Genomic DNA, 11,027 nt, shown 5'->3' with positions numbered 1-11,027 from the left:
TGGGAAAGCCCTTAGCGACTGCTCCTTCGATATACAACGTGAAAGGACGCACACTGGAGAGAAACTGTACGAACGTGATGAATGCGGAAAAGCCTTTGGTCACAGCTCTCACCTTACAGTTTACAAGAGAATCCATACTGGTGCGAAGCCAGATAAATGTAACGGATGTGGGAAAACTTTCAGTTTTCATTTATCCTTCACTCAACATAAGAGAATGCACACTGGAGAGAAACCATACAAATGTCATCAATGCGGGAAGGCTTTTAATCAAGGTTCTGATTTTATTGGGCACTAAAAAGCTCGAGGGAGAAAAAAAAAATACATACTTCATTTTAATATATAAAAACTGTACACATACATTTAAATTTTGTGGTTTTTTGGTGCATTCCCAGAGAAGGGCTGAACCTACGTGGCATTTGATACCTAGGAAAAAATTTTTAATTAGTGAGATCAAAAGTTTCTTTAGTAATACTAACTAATGTGATTACCCAGTGTGGGAAGGGCTGTTGCTCAGAAGTCAAAACAGGTTGAGGATATTTGGCTGAATGACTGATGTACTGTCCCAAAGAGCCAGAGTGCCATTAGTTGCTTCCTTGTTCCCCCAATGCTAGAAAATTGGGCTGCTTCTTATTTGTTTCAGGAATTCATTATAAACTGTAATTATAAACACTGTGTAGAAACATGGAAAATGCGTAGAATACAGTTGACCCTTGAACAACACAGTTTTGAACTGTGCAGTTCCACTTACATGTGGATTTTTTTCAATAAATACAGTATGGTATTGTAAATTTATTTTTCTTCCTTTTTCTTTTCTTTTTTTTAAATTTTTTTAATTTTTTTTTTAAGATTTTATTTATTTATCAGAGAGAGAGAGGGAGAGAGCGAGCACAGGCAGACAGAATGGCAGACAGAGGCAGAGGGAGAAGCAGGCTCCCTGCTGAGCAAGGAGCCCGATGTGGGACTCGATCCCAGGACGCTGGGATCATGACCTGAGCCGAAGGCAGCTGCTTAACCAACTGAGCCACCCAGGCGTCCCTCTTCCTTTTTATTTTCTTTCCTCTAGCTTATTTTAGTATAAGAATACAGTATGTAATATAAATGACCTATAAACTATGTGTTAATCAACTGACTGCTTGTATTATCGGTAAGATTGCCATTCAGTAGGAGGCTATTAGTCAAGTTTTTGGAGAGTCAAAGTTCTGTGTGGATTTTCAGATGTGCAGGGCATCAGCGCTTAACAACCCCCAAGTTGTTCCAGAGTCAACTACAGTGAAATGTGACCTGTTGTGACTGTGTCGCCCTCCATGTGCGTTTGGAGAAAAGCATAGAAGAAAACAGAAATGAACGTAGCTAATCAGTAAAAGTCTTTGAGGATCGTGTGGTTTTCCTTTTCATGTTCAAAACTGCTGCAGTTTTATGGGGCACCTGGGTGGTTCAGTTGAGTGTCTCACTCTTGGTTTTGGCTCAGGTCATGATCTCAGGATCAAGAGATCGAGCCCTGTGTCGGGCCCCATGAAATTCTCTCCATCTGCAACTCCTCTGCTCACACGTTCTTTCTCTTTCTCAAATAAATCTTTTTAGTTTTTTAAAAATCTGATATAATTTTACAGTAAATGAAAAGACAAAGGGGGGAAGGGGCATCTGGATGGTACAGTCACTTAAAACGTCTGACTCTTGGTTTTGGCTCGGGTCATGATCTCAGGGCTGTGAGGTCAAGTCCCGGGATCTGCTCTGTGCTGATATGCACTGTTCCAGAACATGTAGAAAGCTGAATGTTTACCTCATTTGTGATGCCACTTTGTAAAACTCAAAGAACAATTAAAGGCTGATATCTTTCAGGACTATTAATGCAAAATTTCCGGATCAGATCCTGCCAGTAAAGCCAGAGTAGCTAGTACATTTGAATTCAGAAACATTCATTCCAGGATCAGCATACTGAGTATTAGGAAATACATAACCATAATACCCATTTTAATCAATCAGTGGAGAAAGCCAGTCATCTCAATGATTAATGAGAAAGAAGTTGATAACGAACGTAAAGACTGTTTAAGGAAAGAAAACCCCCTGGTAACAGGAAATAAATTGTTTTTATCATATGATAATCAGGCTTAAATGATGACATTAGCACTGAGGTTGGCAAATTATGACCCACAGGCCAAACCTGGCCCATGTGTTTTGTAAATAATCTTGTTGGAACATAGCTACACCCACTCATTTCCATACTGTCTGCGCTGCTTTAACACACTAAGGTGGAATTGAGCAGTTGTGAGCTTGCATAGCCTGAAAAGGTAAAATATTTACTAGAAAGACCTTGCCAATCCCAGATGTAGAGCCATCTCCATTCCATTTAGGGAGGACCAAGGCAAAGGTTGTCACTAGTCTTTTGTATGAACAGGAGATTTACAAAAGGAATACAGATGGACAACCAGTACGATAAAAAATGCATGAGTTCATCAGTCATCAGAGAGATGATAATAAGTATTTGAGCAGCTGCTGCGAGGTAGGCTGTACCCTAGCAAGCAGTCTCCATTACTTCATGCAGCACAGGGATCCTGGTGAAGCAGGTTCTTCTATTATTTTCCATTGTGTAGATGCAGAAAATACAGCCTAGAGAGGCTAATTGGCAGGTAAAGATTGACAATGATTTAAAGAGACTATGTTGGAGGGGCACCTGGGTGGGTTAGTTGGTGAAGCGTCTCCCTTTGGCTCAGGTGGTGATCCTGGGGTTCCTGGGATTGAGCCCCGCATTGGGGTCATCCGTGTTGTTGTTAGGAACCCAATTTTGTCTCCCAATAGTATGCCATTTAATTTTTGCACCTCATGACGTAAACTTTCGCCTATCAGGGTGATTTACTATTTTGCTGTTACAAACCGTGCTAAGACAAAGGTCCTGCCCACATTTTCAGAGCGGGGCAGTTACAGCCAAGGATAAACTGCAAAGTTTGCTGAATCCACACACGAACATCTTTTCATTTGGACACTAACCACTCTAGAAAGAGGTACACCTGTGTAACCACCTGCGGTTACATAGACTAGTAAATACAAGACTGTTTATGAAAACACGTGGGCCAGATTTGGCCTGTGGGCCATAATTTACCATCCTCAGTGCTAATGTCATCATTTACACCTGATTATCAAATGATAAAAACATCCGTGATAGAATCCATTTCCTACTACCTTTTTAGCTTTTTTTTTTCTTTTTTTTTTCCTTAAGTAAACTCTGCCCCCAACATGGATGGGGCTTGAACTCATGACCTCAGGATGAAGAGTTCCATGCTCTACTAACTGAGCCAGGCAAGCACCCCCATTTCATAATATTTTAAAAAATATTTTATTAATTTATTAGATAAACCATGAGCAGGGGTAGGGACAATGGGAGAGGGAGAGAGAGAATCTCCAGCAGACTGTGCACTGAGCATGGAGCCCCATGTGGCATTCAATCTAACAACCCTGAGATCATGACCTGAGCCAAAAATCAAGAGTCAGACACTTAACCAACTGAGCCACCCAGGCACCCCTCATACTATTTTTGCCCATACCCAACATAGTATTTATAACAAAACTTAAAGATTTTATTTATTTGAGAGAGAAGAGATAGAAAGAGCAGGAGTGGGGAGGAGAGGGAGAAGAGGCTTCCCGCCGGGCAGGGAGCCCAATGCAGGGCTTGATCCCAGGACCCCAGGATGCAGCTAATATAAATTCAAAACAAAACAAGCAGGGAAAAAGTACAGCCTTTAAAGAACCGCCCCCAGATCTACAACGGAATTTCACCAACTCTGAGTAAAGTCTCCATTCCAGTGAGATACTGATCCTCGATACCGGCATGTGACGTTCATAAGCATCTTCTGGGAGATTCTTCTAAGGTATGCCACTGAGGGGAGGTGGAAGCAAGGAAAACTGGATGGATTCCAAAGAGAGGTAACCGTTTCACAGGTGAGCCCAGCACCACTGGCCTGGGTGCAGGGGGACATCACAGTGGCTGGCCACTGATGGAGCGACTGCAAAAGGAGGAGAGCATCAAAGCCTTTGATGACAGTGTGCTGCTGGGGCAGAGCAGTGCAAGAATAATTTCCTGAGAATTACTCTTCTTGAGAGTGCCCTTAGTCTAGAGGCACCTGTGTGGCTTAGTCAGTTGAGCATCAGACTCCTGGTTTTGGCTCAGGTCATGATCTCGGGATCGTGGGGTGAAGTGCCGTGTTGGGCTTCGTGCTCAGTGCGGAGTCTACTTGAGATTCTCTCCTCCTCCCTCTGCCCCAAATCCCCACTCATGCTCTCTGTCTCTAAAATAAAATCTGTAAGAAAAAAAATCCCCTTAGCCTAGAATTTTGCTAAGTACCCAGAACAGTGAAAAGCTCTTTTCCTAGGTACACCATTGAATTTCCATTTTTGGCAAACACATACCAAGACACAGAACATTCCTATCCATCCAGAAAGTTCTTTCTTGTCCCTTCTTGTCCCCAGACATTTCTTCCCTATATACCCCAAAGCACACAGCGATTTCTTTTGGCATGGGTTATTTTTGCCAATTCTAGAATTACCATGGTGAGATTGTAGGCATGTATTTTGTACATTTTTTTTTTAAGATTTTATTTATTTATTTGAGAGAGAGAGATCACAAGTAGGCAGAGAGGCAGGCAGAGAGAGGGGGGGAACGGGCTCCCCGCTGAACAGAGAGCCCGATGCGGGGCTCGATCCCAGGACCCTGAGATCATGACCCAAGCTGAAGGCAGAGGCTTAACCCACTGAGCCACCCAGGTGCCCCTATTTTGTACGTTTTTGTGTCTGCTGCTTTCAGCAAAAGATTTTTTTTTTTTAAGATTTTTTTATTTATTTGTCAGAGAGAGGGAGAGAGAGCGAACACAGGCAGACAGAATGGCAGGCAGAGGCAGAGGGAGAAGCAGATGCCCCACCGAGCAAGGAGCCCGATGTGGGACTCGATCCCAGGACGCTGGGATCATGACCCGAGCCAAAGGCAGCTGCCCAACCAACTTAGCCACCCAGGTGTCCCTCAGCAAAAGATTTTTGAGACTTGTCTATGTCATCACACAGATCAGTAATTCTTTTTTGTTGCTGGGTAGTATTTATTCCGTTGTATGAATACAGCACAATTTATCCGTTCTCGGATTAACAGAAATCTGGGATGTTCCCAGTCTTTGGTTACTATGAGTAAAGGTTCTATGAACATACTTAGCAGGGTGGTTTTGTTTTTATGGGCTTATGCTTTCATTTCTCTTAGAGAGATTCTTGGAGGTGACATGGCTGGGTTACAGAGGAGATGTATGCTCAGCTTTTTAAGAAACTGTCAGTTCTAAAAATGGCGGTAGGGGCGCCTGGGTGGCTCAGTGCGTTAAAGCCTCCACTTTCAGCTCAGGTCATGATCCCAGGGTCCTGGGATCAAGCCCTGAATCGTGCTCTCTGCTCAGCAGGGAGCCTGCTTTCCTTCCTCTCTGCCTGCCTCTCTGCCTACCTGTGATCTCTGTCCATCGAATAAATTAAAAAAAAATTAAAAAAAAATGGCAGTAATATTTTATGCAAGTACCAGCAATGTATTAGAATTTTAGAATTCCTGATGCTCCACGTCCTTACCAAATTTTGGCACTGTTCTTTTCATTTTGCCCATTCTAATGAGTGAGCATTGTGTAAAAGATTTACTTTTTTTTTTTTTAAAGATTTTATTCATTTATTTGACACACAAAGATCACAAGTAGGCAGAGACGCAGTCAGAGAGAGGGGGAAGCAGGCTCCCTGCTGAGCAGAGAGCCAGCCGTGGGGCTTGATCCCAGGACCCTGGGATCATGACCTGAGCTGAAGGCAGAGTCTTTAACCCACTGAGCCACCCAGGCGCCCCAAGATTTACTTATTTTAGAGAGAGCACACCAGCAGGGTGCGGGGCAGAGTGAGACCGAAGCAGATTCCCCAGAGTGGAGAGGTGTTCGCAGGGCGCAATTTCACAAGCCCGAGATCATGACCTGAGCCGAAACCAAGAGTCACTCAACTGACTGAGCCACCCAGGTACCCCTCTGGTGAGTGGTGAGTGACATCTCATTCTGGTGTGATGACTAATGGCAATCAGTACCTTTCCAGGTGCTTCTTGGCTTCTTGGCTTCCTTATTCAAGCCTCTCATCCATGTTCTGTTAGGTTGTTTGTCTTTATTATCGAGTTGTAGGAGTTGTGTATATATTCTGGATACAAGTCCTTTGTTAAATGTATATGTTGCAAATATTTTATAAACAAAATTTTAGCAAATTGAATCTAATAATATAATAAGAAAATAATAGAAACGTCCTGAGCTGTGTTATGGGGCAGGCCAAACGTTATGTACAGCAGTAGGGCATCACTTTTGATCTTTTGTCTTTTTCTATTAAACTTGAACTGAGTTAAGAAAAAGAAAATAACAGAAATTTTTAAAAGTCATGACGAAGTGGGATTATCTAAAATATGCAGTATTGGTTTAACCAAAATCAGTGAATGTACATCTCTGTATTAACAAGCTAAAAAAAGAAGTATATGATTATCTCAATACATGCAGGAAAAAAATTGACAAAAATTCAACAGTCATTCCTGATTTAAAAAACAAACAACTCTCACCAAAGTTGGAATAGAAGGCAATGTCCTCAACCTGACAAAGGACATCTATATCCACAGGTAGTATCATACTTACTAGTAAAAAACAGTGCTTGGTGTGCGCCTGGGTAGCTCAGTGGGTTAAGCCGCTGCCTTCGGCTCAGGTCATGGTCTCAGGGTCCTGGGATTGAGTCCCACATCGGGCTCTCTGCTTAGCAGGGAGCCTGCTTCCTCCTCCTCTCTCTCTCTCTGCCTGCCTCTCTGCCTACTTGTGATCTCTCTCTGTCAAATAAATAACATCTTTAAAAAAAAAAAAACAGTGCTTGGGGTGCCTGGGTGGCTCAGTGGGTTAAAGCCTCTGCCTTCGGTTTGAGTCACGATCCCAGGGTCCTGGGATCCAGTCCCGCATTGGGCTCTGCTCTGCAGGGAGCCTGCTTCCTCCTCTCTGCCTGCCTCTCTTCCTATTTGTGATCTGTCTGTCAAATAAATAAATAAATAATCTTTAAAAAGCAAAACAAAACCAAAAAAACACTGAATGCTTTACCCCTAAGATTAGAACAAGACAGCGATGTCTGATCTCACCACTTCTGTTCAGCATTGTAATGGAGGTTCTGGCTAAGGCAATTGGCAAGAAAATGGAATAAAAGGAATCTAGATTGGGAGAGACATTTTATTTTTTAAGAATTATTCATTTGAGAGCAAGAAAGAATGATTTGGGGGAGAAGGGAAGGGAGAATCTCAAGCCAGCCCCCTGCTGAGCATGGAGCCTGTCCCGGGGGTGTCCATCCCAGCACCCTGAGATCACGACCTGAGTAGAACTCGAGCCAGACACTCAACTGACTGAGCCATCCAGGTGTTCCAGAAAAGGCATCTTTAAAAATCCTTCTTTGCTTCAAAAGGAGGATTGTTACTTCATAAACAAAGTAAAAGGTAAGTCACAGCTTGGAAAGGATACATTCCTAATAAATGATTAATGTTAAATTTCAGTGAAGAACTTATACAAACCAGTAAGAAAAAGACAACCTGGGAGAAAAACGCATGAGGTGAGAAGGTAATTCAAGGAGAGAATACACAAATGGCTAACTGTGAAAAGATGCTGAATCTCACCAGAGAGAGAAGAGAAGCATCTCACAATGAAATACTGTTTTCTACCCATGAATTTGGCAAAAATTGAAAAAGCTGACACTACCAAGCACTGGTGAGGATGTGAAGCAAGTAGAACTCCTGACCATGGCTGGGGCATATGAAAAGGTGCGATCTTTCTAGAAACATGTATCAGTGCTGGACATAAATGTTCATTTGCTATGGCCCATCAGTACCACTCTGAGGGCCTACCCCCAAGAGACCCTGCGTCTGTCCATACGGAGACCTGCATATGAATTTTCATAGCAGCAGCATTGCTGGAAGCCGCCTGCTTGCAGTGCTCCGATGCCCGTGTGGCTGGCTTTCTCCCTGCCTTTAGGTCTTTGCTTGCATATTACCTTCTGGGTGGGGCCTTCCCTAGCCACCAACTTAAAATCACAACCACCTCCTCCAGCACCCCCTCTCCTTACTCGGTCTTTAACCCTATCTGATGTGTTATATATATATATATATATATATATATATATATATATATATATATATAATTTTTTTTAAGGTTTTATTTATTTATTTGCCAGAGCGTGCGCACCAACGGGTGCTGCTGCCCCTCGGAACAATTTGTTACTTAAACTGTAACCCCTGGAGGATTTTACTAGTTGCCAAGCACATTTAGATATGGCCTTAAGAAATACATATACTGGCAGCAGGTCTTTGGGGAGAAGGACGATATACGACCGTGAAGCTGGGCAGCTGGGGATGCCCGGCTCGCTCAGGGCGGAACGCCACCCCTTCACAAAAGCTGGGCAGCTGGGGATACCTGGCTCGCTCAGGGCAGAACACCGCCCCTTCACCGATGCCTGGCAGCCAGAAATGCCTGGCCCGCCCAGGGCGGAACGCCGCCTGCTTCAGGGAAGCCAGGCACCCGGGAACACCCAGTCAGCTCAGGGTGGAACGAAATCCACCTCCTTCCCTTTTCCATAGTCACACCTTTCTCTTCCCAGAAGTGCCGGTTGTTAGTTAGATGAGTCCTTTGAATGTGCTTGGTTAACTATAAACTTTATCCTCCTCCTTGCCTGCCTGCAAGACGTGACTAACGTTTGACCTTCATCCATCCTTCTGTTGGCTATTGTTTTCCATCTAATAAAAGTGAGACTGTGGAGTTATTCGTGGCCCCAGTCCTTTTCGGCTGTTGTCGCCTGCTCCCAGTCTTTTGCAGCTGACTTCTTGGTGCCTAATTCTTCTCCGACTGGAAGCGGCAAATGGGGAGCAGGCAGAGAGAGAAGCAGGCTCCCTGCTGAGCAAGGAGCCCCATGTGTTACTTGATCCCAGGACCCTGAGATCACAACCTGAGCCGAAGGCAGAGGCTTAACCCACTGAGCGACCCAGGTGTCCCTTTACTTATTTTTCTATGGTGCACTCTCCTCCAGAATGTGAGCTCCTTGAGGACAGTGCTTTTGTCATTTTTTCAAAAATTTAAACATTTTTTTAAAGACTTTATTTATTTATTTGACAGAGCTCACAAGTAGGCAGAGAGAGAGGGGGAAGCAGGTTCCCCGCTGAGCGGGGAGCCCAATACTGGGCTCGATCCTAGGACCTTGGGATCATGACCTGAGCCAAAGGCAGAGGCTTTAACCCACTGAGCCACCCAGGCGCCCCACTTTTGTCATTTTTATTCACAACTTGATTCCCAGATCCTTGCATAATAGGTTCTTATTTTTTTAAAGATTGATTTACTCATTTGAGAGAGTGACACAGCGTGTGAGAGAGGTGGGGGGAGGGACAGACAGAATCTCCAGCAGACTCCCTGCTGAGCCCAGAGCCTGAGAGGGGGCGGGGCTCAGTCTCAGGACCCTGACGACATGACCTGAACTGAAATCAAGAGTTGGATGCTTAACCCACTGAGCCACCCAGGCACCCTGCATGGTAGGTCCTTTAATGAATATTTATGAAGGAACATAAGTGGCCATTGAAAGTAGACAGGAGAGCCATGTTCTAGTATACTCATTTTACTGAAAACTAGATAGCCATGAAAATAGACCTTCACATAATCAAAAAGGATAAATACTGCAATGATAAATTACATGAAGCAAAAAATGCAAGTTACAGATAAAATCTTTTTTTTCTTAAAGATTTTATTTATTTTTTTTTTGACAGATCACAAGTAGGCAGAGAGGCACGCAGAGAGAGAGAGGGAAGCAGGCTCTCAGCAGAGTAGAGAGCTCGATTCAGGCCTTGATCCCAAGACCCTGAGATCATGACCTGAGCCGAAGGCAGAGGCTTAACCCACCAAGCCACCCAGGTGCCCCACAGATAAAATCTCATATTGATACATTTATATGAATGCAAAATATGCAAAGTAAATGCTTTGTATTGCTCTGGGATACATGTAAAGTTTGAATACCACAGAGCCATCCGCATCTCATTCAGCATAGTGGCTATCTCTGAATGTTGGTTTCTATTGAAGAGGGGAACGTGGAGTTTCAGCCACATGGATAATGTTTTTTGTTTTGGGCTCATTTTTTCCAAGTTTAAGAGTGCTTTCACAGGGTTTCCCTGAATTCCTTACAACTTTATTATATTTTACATGTTTTTCTTAAAAGGAAAATGAGCAGACCTCTACCATTAAATCCCTGGGGTGAGAAAATTGCAGGCTGAATGCTGAGCTGGGAGCAGAGGCAGCAAGGAGAGCTGTGGGTGGGGAAGCTTCTGGGTGGCCACTGACAGCAGAGGCATGCTGACTTCCCTGTGGAGGACTCAACGATCCTGCAGAATGCTGAACTTAAGGACTCCTGGGCTCCTAGCTGGTGAGGATGAGTTAATCCTAGGATTTGAGAGCATACATAACTTCAAGTCTAACTTCTTTGTACTCGTTATTTTACTACTGGTGACCCCACGGTTGTACTCTCATAAAAGGTCTTATTTGTCCCAAGGAGTGTGCCCTAGATTCCCCCTTCCTTTACCTTTCATTCTCCTCATCTGGCAGTGAGGAAATGGAACTAGCCAGAGTCCTTCAGGTGGCATGGAGTGACCGCTCTTTAGGCATCTCTCAGAGGAAAGGCATGCCCCAGGAGTACATGGATTCTCCTACTGCTCTGATCTCTTCCCACTCAGAAACCTGTGGCAGCTCAGAAATCGTTCAGACCCCCAGAATAGGGGTATCCAAGATGGCTGTGCAGCCCAGCTTTTGCCACCTCATAGCATGGAGAGAATGGAGTGCCACGCAGCACACTGGGGTAAATGGAGTGGGTCAGAGGAAGCGGTATCCTCACACCCCTGTAACCCATCCTCGACCCAAAAAGGCCCTTGGTGAATAGCTGTTCCTTAAGGAGCCTGCCATGCTCTGGGTATTAGAGGCTGGCTGCAGCTCATGAACCTACTA

The sequence above is a fragment of the Mustela erminea genome, chromosome 19 (genome assembly GCF_009829155.1).
Source record: "Mustela erminea isolate mMusErm1 chromosome 19, mMusErm1.Pri, whole genome shotgun sequence".
Lineage (NCBI taxonomy): Eukaryota > Metazoa > Chordata > Mammalia > Carnivora > Mustelidae > Mustela > Mustela erminea.
The sequence above is the reverse complement of the archived record's forward strand: the minus strand, read 5'-3'. Positions refer to the sequence as shown.